The 19,076-nt window shown below is 47.5% G+C and overlaps 1 non-coding gene and 1 pseudogene across 1 annotated transcript; both read left to right on the plus strand.

Moving 5' to 3' along the window:
- Window positions 1-1,709: 1,709 nt before the first annotated feature.
- Window positions 1,710-1,905, plus strand: LOC144510291 (U2 spliceosomal RNA). Its single transcript, XR_013500602.1, has one exon. It is a non-coding gene; the product is annotated as a U2 spliceosomal RNA (small nuclear RNA).
- Window positions 1,906-8,563: 6,658 nt separating this feature from the next.
- LOC144510279 (U2 spliceosomal RNA) lies at window positions 8,564-8,693 on the plus strand (annotated as a pseudogene).
- Window positions 8,694-19,076: the final 10,383 nt, after the last annotated feature.

Below are 19,076 nucleotides of genomic sequence, written 5' to 3' on the forward strand. Positions count from 1 at the left end.
AGTTTCCTCCCACAGTCCGAAAGATGTGCTGGTTAGGTGCATTGGCCGTGCTAAATTCTCCCTCAGTGTAACCCGAACAGGCGCCGGAGTGTAGCGACGAGGGGATTTTCACAGTAACTTCATTGCAGTGTTAATGTAAACCTACTTGTGACCGTAATAAATAAAACTTTAAAAATTTAAATTGGACTATTTTGTCATCAGGTTAATTGTAAACACCCAGCCTTCTCCTTGCTTCAGCGACCAGGATCCAATATTGATCTTTTTAACCACTGCTCTCACTTTTAGTTCCGCCTGTGGCTCCCATTGGGTACAGTCACACTGGTCATTACGGTAAGTGTCCTCATGGGCAGCTCTATCTGAGAGGGCCTGGCCTCTCATTACATAATGGCGGACTGCAGCATGGTCAAAGTTAGGACCTGTCTTGTGACTGGGGCTGGGTATCGCGGGATAGAAACTGATTGTTGTTGCCCCTATTTTCCAGACTACAGAGTACAAAATAGGGCAAGAAGGGGCAATTTTGTTTGCACAATCTGTGTCCACATTGGGGATGCCGCTGTATTGGTCTCTTCTGAAAGAGGTGCCAGGCCTCTTAGAGTCATAGAAACATAGAATCCCAACAGTGCAGAAGGAGGCCATTTGGCCCATCGAGTCTGCACCGACAACAATCCCACCCAGGTCCTATCCCCGTAACCCCACATATTTACCCTGAGAATCCTCCTGACACTAAGGGGCAATTTAAGCATGGCCAATCAACCTAACCCGCACATCTTTGGATTGTGGGAGGAAACTGGAGCACCCAGAGGAAACCCACGCAGACATGGGGAGAATGTGCAAACTCCACAAAGGCAGTGACCCGAGGCTGGAATTGAACCCAGGTCCCTGGCGCTGTGAGGCAGCAGTGCTCTTGATTCCCCGAAGACACAGAGACCTGGGTGCAGAGGGCTACCTGCACCCAGAGATTGGGGAGAGGCATTGATGTAAAAATGGAAAAGTGCTTGAATATCTCCAGAGAATCATAGAATCCTACAGTGCAGAAGGAGGCCATTCAGCCCTTCAAGTCTGCACCGACCACAATCCCACCCAGGCCCTATCCCCATTACCCCATGCATTTACCCTAGCTGGTCCCCTTGAGACTAAGGGGGAATTTAGCATGGCCAACCCACCTAACCCGCTCATCTTTGGACTGTGGGAGGAAACCGGAGCACCCGGAGGAAACCCATGCAGACACGGGAAGAATGTGCAAACTCCACACAGACAGTGACCCAAGCCGGGAATCGAACCCGGGTCCCTGGCACTGTGAGGCGGCAATGCTAACCACTGTGCCACCGTGCCGCCGTATCCTAGTTTTTGATTCAGAATTCTGACAGTCATCCCATTTTGTGATTTGGTTTACTGTGGATTAGCCAATGAAATGCAGCGAGTCCACAATACACCAAATCCCCAAATGGGGTAACTGCCAGAAATGCAGATTAGAAGGATAGAATGCCGGAGATATTCAGCAGCTCAGATATCGTCTGTCCAGAGCAGAGGGCAGCATTTGATGTTTCCCCTCATTCCGGCAATTCCAATTTGGCAGCAAACTCTAACTCAACCCCGGTGGCCCCAGTTGGGGTTAAAGGGTGAGAAATCGAGCTGTTGAACAGAGAGCAACAAACTCACTCCACCGAACCAGCCCCAACTGCCACCTCAACGTCCTGCCAATTGCACGTATCGCTTCTCGGCCTTTTGGCTAAGATCAAGTGTAGTATGGAGAGGATGCTGCACTTGGTTGAGGTCATTAGGTTACATTGAAGCTTCATATGTTTCATATGAAGCAATTTTTTAAAGCGGCATCTCGGCCTTTTGGCTAAGATGCAAATGAGCCCAAGTCTTGGAGGAGGAACCTCCCCCTTCTCCAATCAGCTTGGCTCATGTAGATCGGGCCCAGGACAGGGTGGTTTGGTCGCTTGCCCTGTCTTGTCAGCCTGGATCGGAAATGTCTCAACTTGTTGAGACTCTGAATTGGATTTGATTTGATTGAATTGGAAAAGTATAAAAAAAAATTGCCACGTATTGCGGCACAGTGGTTAGCACTGCTGCCTCACAGCGCCAGGGACCTGGGTTCGATTCCCGGCTTGGGTCACTGTCTGTGCAAAGTCTGCACGTTCTCCCCGTGTCTGCGTGGGATTCCTCCGGGTGCTCCGGTTTCCTCCCACAATCTGAAAGACGTACTGGTTAGGTGCATTGGTCATGCTGAATTCTCCCTCAGTGTACCCAAACAGGCGCCAGAGTGTGGTGACTTGGGGATTTTCACAGTAACTTCATTGCAGTGTTAATGTAAGCCTACTTGTGACACTAATACGTAAACTTAAACTTTGATAAAGTTTTGTGAGCCAGCTACCGGGAGGGAATCCTTTAACCTGATCCCTTTCTGCATTCAAACTTGTCCACTAATATCGGATATTATTCACCTGAATGGATTTACTTTTGAACATTGCTGAATAAAGAGACAGGCTGTCAAAGTTTTTTGTCTTGCACTCACCAGGACAGTTCACAAGAATACCAATTGTAAAGGTAGAATCAAGTTATACTGCCTGAGAAGAGAGTGCTGATGGTTTGGCAAAAGGACTCTGATTGGTGGAGGCATCGTCAATGAAAGTGCATTCGTGAATTGTTAGTTAACTGCCAAGTTTCTGATCAATTGCAAACCATGCAGGTCGACGCTGATTGGTCAAGACATTGCCATGGGGAATGAACCAGGGAATGGCTGTTCCCTCCCCCCCACAAGCTCTTGCTTAGTTTGGTGGGCAGGCTCTTGGTGTCTGTAAAGGACAGAGCCCTGTGTGCATGGGTTTACTTTTTCCCCTCATAGGGGTGAATTTTCCCGTTGTGCCCGCCACGCGATTTGTAGCGGGTGACGGATGGACCATGGAAAGGTCCATTGACCTCGGGCGGGATTTTCCAGTTTCGGGGCGAACGCGGCTGGAAAATCCCAACCATAATGTTTTGTTGGGCTGTATATTCCAGCTCTTTCTGCATGTTTAGTCTTTTATCACAAGAGTTTTCACTTTAATGCTTAATGTTTTCCTTGAACACTCATGTCTGGATAATTTCAGTTCGGTGGAACGACAGATATGGAAATAATGTAGTTCCATATTTGCTGTCCCATCTGGAGGCAATGCTCCCTGAGACATTTTGTCCTTGCCTTCCTGGAGACAGAGTCAAACCATTGCTTGCCAAGGTCACCTGTACGTCCCGCTGTCAAGGCTGTCAAGGCTGCTGCTAATCTCTCCCGAATCTGTCCTGACTTTCCTTGACCAACCAGCCAAAGTCCTTTCATTCCACGAGACGAATGCAAGTAGCAGTGCCTTGTCATGCCTGCTACACATTCACTTCGAGCACACCAATGGCTCCCGCTTTTGGGGCAAAGTGTCAAGTGCCAGTTGGTGAATTAAAAATAAATGTCTGTGCCTCGGCCTCAATTGGCAAGGGGAAGCTTTGAGGTGAAGCTCAAAACATTTATTCCTGCTTTGTAACCACAAAGGAAAATAGAATACCTGTTGTCCCAATGGGTGAAGAATCCTTCTTCCGAGGTGGAAAACATCGTTAAGTTTTGGCTGAACTTCTTTTTATCAGAGTAGATTTTTTAATCCTTTCATGCGATCATTGCTAAAACATAGAAAATAGGAGCAGGAGAAGGCCATTCAGCCCTTTGAGCCTGCACTGTCATTTGCAGAGTCGTAGAGCCATAGGGTGATAGAGTCATAGATGTTTACAGCATGGAAACAGCAGCATTCATTATTATCTTGGCTGATTAACTAACTCACTAGCCCTGACCCCGCCTTCCTCCCATATCCTTTGACCCCCCTTTGCTCAAGTGCTGTATCTAATTACTTCTTGGAACACCGGCATTTGTTGCCGATCCCTATGCTGCCCTTGAACTGAGTGGCTTGCTAGGCCATTGCAGAGTCAGCCACATTGTTGTGGGTATGGAGTCACACATAGGCCAGACCGGGTAAGGACAGCAGATTTCCTTCCATGAAGGAGCGTGACAATACCGCTCCATCAACCACCGCCTCAGAGAGAAGAAGGGAAACTTCTTCAGTAATGGGGACTGAGCTGGGGGAGTGTGGAGAGTGGAAGTTTGATGGGGAGTACAAAGGAGGAAATGGGACGGTGGGTGGGATTTTATAGCCTCGCTCATCCCGAAACTGCAAAACCCTGCCTGAGATCATGGTCCGCCCCTTGCCCGCTCCGATTCTTGCGGCCGGCGGGGTGGCAAAATTCCTGCCAATGTCTTCAGATGGACGGAGGGTTAAGATATAATTCAAAGTGGGAGCAATTAAAGTTACAGGAAGTTTGGGTGAAAAATCCCTTTGGACAATTGGGAGAAAGCAGTGGGGTAATTCTCTGGCCTCCCAGCCACCTGTTTCTCGCCGGCGGGAGGTGGCGCGTTGTTTGCTAGCGGCGGGATTCTCTGGTCCCTGACGTCACCCCATGCAGGCGGGTAACCCACGAGTGGGGGTGCGCTGCCAAACGGGACCGGAGAATTCCGCCGGAATGAACGGCCGGAGAATTCCGGCCCAGATTTTCTGTGTCAGTCATCCAATCTGGTCGGACATTTCTATAATTTTGAAATGGCACAGCACAGATCGAGAACAGTTGAGGTGTGGGGTCCGTAGCTTCAGCGCTGAAGGCTGACAAAAAGGCAAGGGCAAACTGTTAATGACATTTTGCAAAGTGCTTCATGGGAGTGAGCATTTGGCCCTGAATTTACTCCCAGTTGGCCAGAAGTTGATCACAGCGAGGTTGTTTATTCTGAAGCTGGGTTCAAAATACGACGTTTCAGAATGAGGCAGTGAGGGCAGAGGTTCAGGTGAATCTATTACAAACAGGGTGACTGAATGATGGAATAAGTAACCAGTAAAGGGCCTGGCGTTGTCAACATCAAGATTCAATGAGGTGAGGTTTCAGGGAAGACAAGGATTTGGTGGGAAAATGTGGGTTGGGATTCTCCGACCTCGCCCGCGGCTGGGATTCGCCGGTCCCGCTGTTGTGTATGAAGATTTGGCTGAGCGCCAAATACTCCATTCTCGCTGCCAACGGTAACGGGATATGCGGGACGGGAGAATTCCAGCCAGGATGCGACTAGCTCAAGAAGTGACAAATTTGTTCAGCCCAACTCCAGTCAGACGGTCGTGGATTCCTATCGCACCCCCGGGACTGACACTCGCAGTGCAGCGCTGAGGGAGTGCTGGACTGTCAGAAGTGCTGCCTTTGAGATGGGATGTCAAACCTCAATCCGGTTTGTTCTCTCAGGTGGACATCGCAATTCGATGGCAGGATTTTGAAGAACAGCAGGAAACCTCTCTCCTGGTCAATAATCATCCCTGGGGCGATGGCACCGTGGTTAGTACCACTGCCTCACAGCGCCAGGGACCCGGGTTCGATTCCCAGTTCAGGTCACTGTCTGTGTGGAGTTGGCACGCTATCCCCATATCTGTATGGGTTTCCTCTGGGTGCTCCAGTTTCATCCCACACTCCAAAGATGTGCGGGTTAGGTTGATTGGCCATGCTAAATTGATCCTAGTGTCAGGGGATTAGCAGGGTAAAGATGTGGGGTTACAAGAATAGGGCCTGGGTGGGATTGTGATCGGTGCAGACTCGATGGGCCAAATGGCCTCCTTCTGCACTGTTGGGATTCTATGATTTTATGACATCACTATCACAGACTGCCAGTTATTATGACATTATTACTTGTGGGAACTTGCTGTGTGTAACTTGGCTTGTGTAACTTGTGTTTCCACACAAGAGTCTGCACCGACTCTCCGAAAGAACACCTTTCTCAGGCCCTCCCCTCCCCTCCGCCCTATCCACATAATCCCCTGATTTACCATGACTAAGCCACCCAACCTGCGCATCTTTGGAGTGTGGGAGAAAACCAGAGCACCCAGAGGAAACCCATGCAGACAGCGGAGAACGTGCCAACTCCACACAGACAGTCACAGACAGTTGGGTGAGGCAATGGCCTAGTGGTATTATCACTAGACTATTAATGAAGAAACTCAGCTAATGTTCTGGGGACCCGGGTTGGACTCCTGCCACGGCAGTTGGTGGAATTTGAATTCAATAAAAAATATCTAGAATTAAGAATCTACTGATGACCATGAAACCATTGTTGATTGTCGGAAAAACCCATCTGGTTCACTAATGTCCCTTTACGGAAGGAAATTTTAAAGTTTATTTCATTAGTGTCACAAGTAGGCTTACATTAACACTGCAATTAAGTTATTGTGAAAATCCCCTGGTTGCCACGTTCTGGCGCTTGTTCGGTTACACTGAGAGAGAATTTAACATGGCCAATGCATCTATCCAGCACGTCTTTTGGACTGTGGGAGGAAACTGGAGCACCCAGAGGAAACCCACGCAGACACGGGGAGAACGTGCAAACTCCACACTGACAGTGACCCAAACCGGCAATCGAATCTGGTTCCCTGGTGCTGTGAGGCAGCAGTGCCAACCACTGTGCCACCGTGCCCCTCTGCCGTCCTTACTTGATCTGGTCTGCATGTGATTTTAGAGTTACAGCAGTGTGGTTGACTCTCAACTGCCCTCTGAAATGGCCTAGCGAGATACTCAGTTCAAGGGCAACTAGAGATGGGCAATAAATGCTGGCCCAGCCAGCGACGCCAGTGTCCCATAAATGAATAAAAGAAACCCAAGGTGGGAATTGAACCTGGGTCCCTGACGCTGTGAAGTGGCAGTGCTAACCACTGTGCCACCATGCCCACACCATGATACAACAATGACTACTCTTCAAAAGGCGTATTTGGATATCGTGGGATTTTAAAAGGCACGATTAAAAGGCAAGACTTCCATTTTTTGTGTAATTAGCAGCCAAGTGGCTAATCCCATTGCATTATCTCTCAGGGATACAGCCATGCTAAAATGATATGTGCCTGTAACTAATTACTTGGCTGAGATTTAGCTCAGCTTTGATCTGGTTTAATAACAGTTGTTCAGTCAGCAGCTAGAAAACAATTTAAACCCACCTGTGCTCACATAACAAAACTAAACACAATCCTTCTGAGATGGGAACAGTGTTCAGGCTGAGCCAGGCTGCTTACCTTATTAACTGGGATGGTCTTGTCAGCTTGCCTGGGTTAGATTGGAGCTTTGCTGTGTGTGTAGTGGCTTCATCAAAGTAGCCCTGTTGAGGGAGCTGGTGCTCTGCATGTTCACAAAGTTATTCGGGGCGAGACGGGGTTTTTAAAATTCATTCATGAGACATGGGCGTCGCTGGCTGGGCCAGCATTTATTGCCCATCCCTAGTTGCCCTTGAGAAGGTGGTGGGTGAGTTGCCTTCTTGAATCACTGCAGTCCATGTGCTGTGGGTTGACCCACAATGCCGTTCGGGAGGGAATTCCAGGATTTTGACTCAGCGCCTGCGAAGGAACGGTGATATATTTCTAAATCAGGATGGTGAATAGCTTGGAGGGGAACTTGGAGGGTGCGTAATGATAATGTCACTAGGCTAGCGATCTAGAGGCCCAAACTAATGCTCTGGGTACATGGGTTCAAATCTCACCACGGCAACCGGTGGAATTTGAATTTGGTTCATAAATCTGGAATATAAATCCAATGGCGATTGTGACAACTATCATCGATTGTTGTAAAAACTCATCTGGTTCACTCATGTCCTTTAGAGAAGGAAATTTGCCAACCTTACCTGGTCTGGCCCACACATAACTGCCCTCTGAAATGGCCGAGCAAACCTCTCAGTTCCTCTCAAGGACAATTAGAGATGGGCAGCCAATGTTGGCCTTGCCAGCGATGTCCATGTCTTATGAACGAATAAAGGGGCAGAAGAGAAATAGTTTGGTTAAACTTGCCGAGTGATATTGAAGGCACAAATTGCTCCTTCAATCCACAACAAGAGATCTGTTCACCATCAATTTTAACCAAATTTAACTAAAAATCAACTTAATTACCAAATTCTTTTCTGTTGTCTTGGGGAAGGGGGCCATGAGGAGAAGTTATGTTCCGCAGGCCCTCATTAGAGAAAACTGAGGCACAACCCCCCCCCCCCTCCCCCCAACCGCCACCCACCCCCCCCCCCCCCCCCCCCCCCCCCACACCCCCCCCGGCTCCAGCCAGGATTTATCTGAGACTGTGGGGGTAGGGATGGGGGCAGGGGCTGGTGCCTGGCCTAAAAGGCTTAATCTCGAATCCTGTGTCCAATGAGTGAGCTTCTCCTTTGCCTCATCACCCTGCCTATTGGCAGTCAAATCAGGCTACTACCGACTTTTGGGGTTGAGGGTGGGATTATCCAGATAGGTCAGGACCAAAGCACCCAATGAAAATGTTACAGTCCAGTACGATACAGATCAAAGCAAAGCTTCAGTTGCTGTTGGCACCCTGGGGTTTGGCAGCACCAGGTGGGAACTAATGCCCACAGTCTGGAGATTCAGTCACTTTTACCAAGGCTGAACCACAAGTGACTTGGCGCCATCTATCACTTCAAGATGCCATTCCTCTGAAAGTGGCATTTTACTGACATACTGCCAGTACAAATTGTAATTTACTCGCTTCTCGGCCTTTTGGCTAAGATCAAGTGTAGTATCGGATCTGCACTTGGTTGAGGTAATGGGGTTATGCTGAGGCTTCATATGTTTCATATGAAGCAATTTTTAAAAGCGGCATCTCGGCCTTTTGGCTAAGATGCAAATGAGCTCAAGTCTTGGAGGAGGATCCTCCCCCTTCTCCAATCAGCTTGACTCATGTAGATCAGGCCCAGGACAGGGTGGCTTAGTCACCCGCCCTGTCTTGTCAGCCTGGATCGGAAATGTCTCAACTTGTTGAGACTCTGAATTGGATTTGATCTGATTGAATTGGAAAAGTATAAAAAAAAAAAAAAAATTTACACGGTGCCTCATTGAGTTAATAACACACCGATGGTGGTTTGATGCAGCAAGTTCACAACAATTGTGTTGAAAATGGATGTGCTGAACAAGTTGACACCAGTCAGCTGCGGGTTTGCCTTCAGTGGGAGCAGAGTTGTCAGCTGTGAGCTCTGAGGCTGCAACGGAAGGCACTGCCAAAGAGCCCACTGGCTGTGCTCTGCCAGTGTAAACACCACTGGCTTGCAGCCAGCTTTGGAGACAGCTGTGGTGTAGCTTGCTTGAGAGAGGAACACTAAGCTGCTCAATATAGATGGTGAACCAGGTTACAGTCATAGAGATTTACAGCATGGAAACAGGCCCTTCGGCCCAACTTGTCCATGCCACCCAGTTTTTAACCACTAAGCTAGTCCCAATTGCCCACGTTTGACCCACACCCCTCTATACCCATCGTACCCATGTAACTGTCTAAATGCTTTTTAGAAGACAAAATTGTTGAGGGAGTCTCTACTACGTTGCTAAAATTGCCCTTAGTGTCCTGGGATGCGTAGGTTAGAGGGATTAATGGGTAAATATGTAGGGATATGGGGGTAGGGCCTGGGTGGGATTGTGGTCGGTGCAGACTCGATGGGCCGAATGGCCTCTTTCTGTGCTGTAGGGTTTCTAAGATTCTAAGATACTTCCTCTGGCAGCTCGTTCCAGACACTCACCACCCTCTGTGTGAAACAATTGCCCCTCTGGACCCTTTTGTATCTCTCCCCTCTCACCTTAAACCTATGCCCTCTAGTTTTAGACTCCCCTACCTGTGGGAAAAGATGTTGACCGTCTACCTTATCTATGGGTGGCACGGTGGCACAGTGATTAGCACTGCTGCCTCACAACGCCAGAGACACTGGTTTGGTTCCCGGCTTGGGTCATTGTCTGTGTGGAGTTTGCACATTCTCCCCGTGTCTGTGTGGGTTTCCTCTGGGCGCTCTGCTTTCCTCCCACAGTCCAAAGATGTGTGAGTTAGGTTGATTGACCATGATAAATTGTCCATTAGTGTCAGGGGATTAGTAGAGTAAATATATGGGGTTACAGGGATAGGGCCTGTGTGGGGTTGTTGTCGGTGCAGACTCGATGGGCTGAATGGCCTCATTCTGCACTGTAGGAATTCTATGATTCTATGCCCTTCATTATAGGCCTCTATAAGATCATCCCTAAGCCTCCTACACTCCAGGGAAAAAAGTCCCAGTCTATCCAATCTCTTATAACTCAAAACATCAAATCTCAGAAGCATCCTAGTAAATCTTTTCTGCACTCTTTCTAGTTTAATAATATCCTTTCTATAATAGGGTGACCAGAACTGTACACAGTATTCCAAATGTGGCCTTCCTAATGTCTTGTACAACTTCAACAAGACGTCCCAACTCCTGTATTCAATAATGAAACCAAGCATGCCGAATGCCTTTTTCATCACTCTGTCCACATGTGACTCCACTTTCCAAGGTTGACCCTGAGTGTGCCATCCCACCGCTCACTGCCCTCCTCACTCTACACAACCAGAGATTGTCATGAGCACGCGATGGTACAAAATGGATTTGGTGACTATAGAAACATTCCCCAATATAAAAAGGATGATAAGAAATCAGAAACTCCACCACCAGTCGGGACGTCCCAAAACCAGTGAAGTATCTTTGAACTGTGGTCACTGTTACAATGTGGGCAGTGCCGTCAGCCAATTTACGCACAGCAAGCTCCCACAGGCAGCACCGGGGTAATGACCAGGTGACCTGTTTCAGTGATATTGGTGGAGGGATTCCTTCTCTCCCCCACAGCCCTACAAAATAGTGCCAGAGAATCTTTCCCGTGAGGGGAGAGGGCCTCTCTTTATCATCTCCCCTGAGAAACAACAACTCCAACAGTTTAAAGTTTGTTTATTAGTGTCACAAGTAGGCTTACATTAACACTGCAATGAGGTTGCTGTGAAAATCTTCTAGTCGCCACACTCCAGCGCCTGTTCGGGTACACTGAGGGAGAATTTAGCACGGCCAATGCACCTAACCAGCACGTCTTTCAGACTGTGGGAGGAAACCGGAGCACCCGGAGGAAACTCACACAGACATGGGGAGAAAGTGCAGACTGCGCACAGACAGTGACCCAAGCCGGGAATCGAACCCGGGTCCCTGGCACTGTGAGGCAGCAGTGCTAACCACTGTGCCACAGTGCCGCCAGTGGCAACCCCTCGGCAATGCACCGAGGTGCCAACTTAGGTTAGGTGCTCGAGTCTCTGGAGTGAGATTGGAACCCCCTCCTCCCCCCCAACACCTTCTGACTCTGAGGCAAGTGTGCTACTGACTGAACCACAGCTGATATCTACACCAGTGTGATATAGTCGCCCTGACAGCACGAGGAGGTGACGGCAGAACAGCTTTAGAAGGGAACAGTCTGTTGTGGAACGGTTCCTGATGTGGGACAGATCTACTGGTTGATTTCTGAAGCAAATTCGGAAGGAAATTCCTGGGTTTTGTGAACCTAACCTGCTAGTAAGTGTCATGCTTTTGTAACTCTCCAAACCTCCCACACACCCATCACCCGCAGGCGTCTCCCAGGTAGTCAGCCTGCATTCAACCCTCTGTCAGAACAAGTTACCTGGTTAGTTGATATTTTGGATCTTGCTGTGCACAAATGGCTTGCTGCTTCCCTTCATTATTACTCCGGCGGCTGGGAGACACTTTGGGCTGTTCTGAAGCATGATCCAAATGTGAGATTGTTTTTTTCCTCTTTCTCTCTCACTCTCTTTGTCATGGGCTGTCAGTTTGCTGCTGGAAGTAAGTGCATGAGGCAGAAAATTGAATTTTTTTTATTGACTAAAGCAGCTCTGGTATTGTGGGACTGAGAGTGTGGCTCTGCCCCGAAACTTGGCTACAAAGTGCTGGACTGGCACTGACAGGTTTGCAGCACCCACAGGCCTGGAATGATCATTGATAAAGTCCCAGCGTAAGTTTTGATTTCCTTTCCAAACACGTACACAGTCGTCTCTGAAAACAACGACTCTGAAATTTCAGCCGGTCAAAACGGATTGGCAATTTCATAAAGCTACCAGTTAAAAAGAGAATTCCAGACACAGATGAACTGCTAACTCTCAGTGGTAGTCCTGACATAAATTCAAGCATTTTTTTTTGGGTTTAATCTAGTTTAAGTGTCACAAGTCGGCTTACATCAACACTGCAATGAAGTTACTGTGAAAATCCCCTAGTCGCCACACTCCGGCGTCTGTTTGGGTACACTGAGGGAGAATTTAGCACAGCCAATGTATCTAACCAGGATGTCTTTTGGACTGTGGGAGGAAACCGGAGCATCCGGAGGAAACCCACGCAGACACGGGGAGAATGTGCAAACTCCACACAGATAGTGACCCAAGCCGGGAATCGAACCCGGGTGCCGTGAGGCAGCAGTGCTAACCACTGTGCCACCGTGCCGCTGGGCAGGATGGAATGCGGGGAGTGGGGGGCATTGGGGGTGGTGATGGGGAGTGGGGGAGGTGATTCCTTGATCCTTTGTTGAGGCTGGTTCAGTGTTGGGACAGTGATTTCATGACAAAAGCATCAATAACAATTCTCACCACTGGAACTCCAAAGGAATCTGAGCAAAGGCCATTGATGTCACAACCGAGTGGAAGCAGCCTCTGGGCCTAGAATCTGCGATTGTTTTAATCCTGAGGCTCACTTCTATTTAATTTTCTCTGCATGTTTTTAATTTGATTTGATTTGATTTATTCTTGTCACATATATTAACATACAGTGAAAAGTATTGCTTCTTGCGCACTATACAGACAAAGCATACCGTTCATAGAGAAGGAAACGGGAGAGTGCAGAATGTAGTGTTACAGTCATAGCTAGGGTGTAGAGAAAGATCAGCTTAATTTAAGGTAAGTCCATTCAAAAGTCTGACGGCAGCAGGGAAGAAGCTGTTCTTGAGTCAGTTTTGTATCTTTTTCCCGACAGAAGAATGTGAAAGAGAGAATGTCCTTAATTATGCTGGCTGCTTTGCTGAGGCAACGGGAAGTGTAGACAAAGTCAATGAATTGGAAGGCTGGTTTGCGTAATGGATTGGGCTAAGCAATTCTCCAGTTCAGACTTCTATACTAGTTTAACATTGCTGCTTTCCTTTTATACACTATGGATGGAGTTCTCCAGCCTCCCGCCCCCCAACCCATGCTGGGCTTGCCCATGGCGGACGCAGCTTGCCATTGGATGGCATCTTCTGGTCTTGGTGAAGTCAATTTACATTCCTCACCTGTGCGGCCATCAGGGAACCCGTGGCAAGGGTCAACTTTGGTGGGTTTGGAAGCTGGAGGATTTCACCCTCCAGAATCATGGAATCCCTATGGTGCAGAAGGAGGCCATTTGGCCCATTGAGTCTGCACTGACCACAATCCCACCTAGACCCTATTCCTGTAACCCCACATATTTACTCTAATAATTTCACTGACGCTGAGGCAGAATTTAGCATGGCCAATCCACCTAACCTGCACATCTTTGAACTGTGGGGGAAACCATAGCACCCGGAGGAAACCCACGCAGACACGGGGAGAACGTGTGAACTCCACACAGACAGTGACCCGAGGCTGCAGTCGAACCCAGGTCCCTGGCACTGTGAGGCAGCAGTGCTAACCACTGTACCACCGTGCCGCCTCTGTCTCTATTAATAACGCTGATGATGTTTTACGCTTTGGTAAGAATCTCCCTCTTTCAGGCCCCGTCTTTCCAATGTGGGCTTGCTATTATTTGGTGTTCACAGAACTGTAGAATCGCTGCAGTGCAGTGAGTCCTGTCTGCATCGACTCTCCAAAAGAGTATCTTACCCAGGTCCTCCCAAACACCCTATCCCTGTAACCCCGCACATTTATCATGGCTAATCCACATAACTTCCACATTTTGGGGCAATTTAGCATGGCTAATTTACCTAACCTACACATCTTTGGATTGATTTGATTTGATTTATTATTGTCACATGCATTAACATACAGTGAAAAACATTGTTTCTTGCGCACTATACAGACAAAGCATACCGTTCATAGAGAAGGAAACGAGAGGGTGCAGAATGTAGTGTTACAGTCATAGCTAGGGTGTAGAGAAAGATCAACTTAATGTGAGGTAGATCCATTCAAAAGTCAGATGGCAGCAGGGAGGAAGCTGTTTTTCAGTCAGTTGGTACATGACCCCAGACTTTTGTATGTTTTTCCCGATGGAAGAAAGTGGAAGAGAGTATGTCCGAGCTGCGTGGGAAACCGGAACACCTGGAGGAAACCCATGGGGAGAAAGTGCAAACTCCACACAGACAGTGACCCAAGGCCGGAATTGAAGCTGATTCCCTGGCGCTATGAGGCAGTAGCGCTAACCACTGCACCACCGTGCTGCCCAGTGTTAGTCCTTTATACTTCATTAGTTGTCTGCTATGTCCAGAATGAAGAAAATTCCATAATTTACGTTACATAACAATGGATTCTGCTTAAAGCATCACATTGCTTTATTCGACTTACTAGCATTCCTCATTGAAAAAACTTGGTCTGTGAACGAGTGATAATGGGTAAAGTCTGACTCAGAGAGACATGGCTCAAAGCCGGAGATTTGAGGATGTAACTTAAAATGACACTCGGTGTGATACTGAAGAAGCCCTGACTTTGAGGCACTAAACCAGTTCAGCATACCAGGTAAATGCAAATGATACTGAAGGGGAATTGGAGAGTAGGGCCAGTAAGACTCAGAGGAAAAACAGGCAAGGCGTGGTTGCTAATCAAAGAGAATCTGGTGGACTGAAGTGCATTTGTTTCAATGCGAGAAGTGTAACTGATAAGACAAATGAACTTAGAGCTTGGATTAGTACTAGGAACTACGATGTTGTTGCCATTACAGAGACTTGGTTAAGGGAAGGACAGGATTGGCAGCTTAACATTCCAGGAAAAAGATGTTTCAGGCGGGTTAGAGGGGGATGTAAAAGGGATGGGGGAGTTGCGCTACTGGTTAAGGAGAATATCACAGCTGTACTGCAGGAGGACACCTCGGAGGGCTCATATTGCAAGGCAATATGGGTAGAGCTCAGGAATAGGAAGGGTGTAGTCACAATGTTGGGGGTTTACTATAGGCCTTCCAACAGCCAGCGGGAGATTGAGGAACAGATATGTAGGCAGATTTTGGCAAGGTGTAAAAGTAACAGGGTTGTTGTGGTGGGAGATTTTAACTTCCCCTATATTGACTGGGACTCACTTAATGCTCGGGGCGTGGATGGGGCAGAGTTTGCAAGGAGGATCCAGGAGGGCTTCTTGAAACAGTATGTAGACAGTCCAACCAGGTAAGGGACCATACTGGACCTGGTATTGGGGAATGAGCCCGGCCAGGTGGTCGATGTTTCAGTAGGAGAGCAGTTTGGGAACAGTGACCACAATTCAGTAAGCTTTAAGGTACTGATGGATAAAAGTAAGTGTAGTTCTCAAGTGAAGGTGCTAAATTGGGGAGAGGCTGATTACAACAATATTAGGCAGGAACTGAAGAATGTAGATTGGGGGCAGATGTTTGAGGGCAAATGAACATCTGGCATATGGTAGGGCAGTGGATGGTGTCTACATAGACTTCAGTAAGGCCTTTGATAAGATCCCTCATGGCAGACTGGTACAGAAGGTGATCAGAGGTGAGCTGGTAAGATGGATACAGAGCTGGCTCAGTCATAGAAGACAGAGGGTAGCAGTGGAAGGGTGTGTTTCTGAATAGAGGGCTGTGACAAGTGGCGTTCCTCAGGGACCAGTGCTGGGACCTTTGCTGTTTGTAATATATATAAATGATCGGGAGGAAAATGTAACTGGTTTGATTAGTAAGTTTGCGGACAACACAAAGGTTGGTGGAATTACGGATAGTGATGAGGACCGTTGGAGGATACAACAGAATATAGATCAGTTGGAAACTTGGGTGGAGATGGCAGATGTAGTTAAATCCAGACAAATGTGAGGTAATGCATTTTGGAAGGTGTAATGCAGATGGGAAATATACAGTAAATGGCAGAACCTTTAAGGGTATTGATAGGCAGAGGGATCTGGGTGTACAGGTACACAGGTCATTGAAAGTGGCAACGCAGGTGGAGAAGGTAGTCAAGAAGGCATACGGCATGCTTGCCTTCATTAGCCGGGGCATTGAGTTTAATCATTGGCAAGTCATGTTGCAACTTTATAGAACCTTAGTTAGGTTGCATTTGGAATATAGTGTTCAATTCTGGTTGTCACACTACCAGAAGGATGTGGAGGCTTTGGAGAGGGTACAGAAAAGATTTACCAGAATGTTGCCTGGTATGGAGGGCATTAGCTATGAGGAGAGGTTGGAGATACTTGGTTTGTTCTCACTGGATTGACGGAGGTTGAGGGGTAACCTAATAGAAGTCTACAAGATTATGAGAGGCATGGACAGAGTGGATAGTCAGAAGCTTTTTCCCAGGGTGGAAGAGTCAATTACTAGGGGGCACAGGTTTAAGGTGCGAGGGGCAAGGTTTAAAGGAGATGTACGAGGCAGATTTTTTAACAGAGGGTGGTGGGTGCCTGGAACTCGCTGCCGGGGGAGGTAGTGGAAGCGGATACGGCAGTGACTTTTAAGGGGCGTCTTGACAAATACATGAATAGGATGGGAATAGAGGGATATGGTTCTGGAAGGGTAGGGTTTTTTAGTTCAGCTGGGCAGCACAGTCGGTGTAGAGTTGGACGGCCAAAGTTCCTGTGCTGTAATTTTCTTTGTTCTCTTTGTTCTTTGATACCACGCTGCTATTCAGACAGGAGACAATACTCCCTGTCTGGAGACAATACACATCTCTTTAACCTGTGCTTAACGCTCTCTCCACTCACATTGTCTGTACCTTTAAGACTTGATTAGCTGTATTAGCATTGATTAGCTTGATTAGCATTCCAATCATTATTCTGTAAATTGAGTTTGTGTCTCTGTATGCCCTGTTTGTGAGCACATCTCCCACTCCACCTGACGAAGGAGCAGCACGCTCCGAAAGCTAGTGGCATTTGCTACCAAATAAACCTGTTGGACTTTAACCTGGTGTTGTGAGACTTCTTACTGTGTTTAACCCAGTCCAACGCTGGCATCTCCACATCATGACTACCACCCCGATATAGCAGGAGGATTGGAAAATCTTGCTAGTGTGTCTGCAACTCCCACCCTTACTCACCTCAGTAGCCTGAATGCATCTGTCCTGGCCCTGTTAACTGCTTAACTTTTAAGTACAGTAAACCTTTTTAATATCTCCTCTTTATCCATTTCGTATCCTCCAGTATCTCCCCTGCCTCCTGTTTCACTGAAACATTGTTAGCCTCTTTTTCCTTGATAAAGACAGATACAAAGTATTTATTCAGTAACTCACCCACATTCCATGCCTGGATATGCAGATCCTGTTTTCTTGCCAAAACAGCCCCATTCATCTCACCATCCTTTTGATCTGTGTGCCAGTAGAATGATTCCATTTTATCTTGTCTGCTTATCTAATGCTGTATCTTTGCTTCTCTTATTTATTTTTTTCATTTTCCTTCACTCAGCTTTCGATAGCACAGTGATTAGTGCTGCTGCCAGGGACCTAGTTTTGATTCCCAGCTTGGGTCACTGTCTGTGTGGAGTCTGCACGTTCTCCCCGTGTCTGCGTGAGTTTCCCCCGGGTGCTCTGGTTTCCTCCCACAGTCCGAAAGACGTGCTGGTTAGGTGCATTGGCCATGCTAAATTCTCCCTCAGTGTTACCCGAACAGGTGCCGGAGTGTGGCAACTTGGGGATTTTCACAGTAACTTCATTTCAGTGTTGATGTAAGCCTACTTATGACACTAATAAATAAACTTTAAGAGACACTTCTTATATTCGGTCTTGTTTTCCTTTTATTAGCTTCTGTACGCCCTCCATTCTAGCTTCCCTACCTCTTTTGTCATCCAGAGAACGCTGGGTTTGTTTGTCCTACTTTTTGCCCCTCATGAGGATGTACCTCAACTCTACCCAAACTATCTGGTCTTTAAGGGCAGCCATTACAATGCTGCCTGCCAATCTTTAACTCCTCCGCCGCCCTCTCTTACTCAACTGAAATTGGCTCTCCTCTGATTAGAAACATAGAATCCCTACAGTGCAGAAGGAGGCCATTCAACCCATCAAGTCTGCACTGACCACAATCCCACTCAAGCCCTATCCCCAAAACCCCATGCATTTAGCCTAGCTCGTCCCCTTACACTATGGGCAATTTGGCATGGCTAATCCACCTAACCTGCACATCTTTGTGGGAGGAAACCGGAGCACCCGGAGGAAACCCACACAGACGCGGGGAGAACGTATAAACTCCACACAGACAGTGACCCAAGCCGGGAATTGAACCCGGGTCCCTGGCGCTGTGAAGCAGCAGTACTAACCACTGTGCCACCATGCCACGGTGATTCATTATTTTGTTCTGGCTGCTCTGCGCACTTTTCCATACTTAAGCTAAACTTTATAGTGCGATAAAGGCAAAATACTGCTGGAATCGGGAACAAAAATAGAAGATGCTGGAAAACCTCAGCAGATCTGACAGCATCTGTGGAGAGAGAAAATAACTCTATTTTCTCTCTCCACAGATGCTGTCAGACCTGCTGAGATTTTCCAGCATTTTCTGTTTTTGTTAATAGAGTGATCATTGTTAATAACACTTTGGCCTACTACTTACCTGGGACCAAATCCAACAATACTTCCAACCTGTTGGACTGGGTACTTACTGATGTAGACAGTTTTCCTGAAGACACGGCAGGAACTCTGCCCTGTGCGCTATTCCTATCCCAGTCTCTATTATGCTAATTAAAGTTCCCAAATGTAACTACTATCATTTTGCGCCTCTGTAATTCCCTTCCTTAACTTGCCTTTTTACCAGTTTGAACCTGCTCCCTCATTCACGTTGTAAACTCACACTTTAGTTTAAAGGGGTATTCTGGTATAAAGATTTCCATTGCATTTACTATCTTCTAACCCTTTATGATCACTCCTCAGATCCCTCCACTGCAGTTAATGGAAGTCTTTTTTTAAACTTTATTTGTTCATGGGATGTGGGTGCCGCTGGCTAGGCCAGCATTTATTGCCCATTCTTAATTGCCCTGGAGAAGATGGTGGTGAGTTGTCTTCTTGAACCGCTGCAGTCCCTGAGGTGTTGGTACACCCACAGTGCTGTTAGGG

Source organism: Mustelus asterias, chromosome 22 (assembly GCF_964213995.1).
Source record: "Mustelus asterias chromosome 22, sMusAst1.hap1.1, whole genome shotgun sequence".
Taxonomy (NCBI): domain Eukaryota; kingdom Metazoa; phylum Chordata; class Chondrichthyes; order Carcharhiniformes; family Triakidae; genus Mustelus; species Mustelus asterias.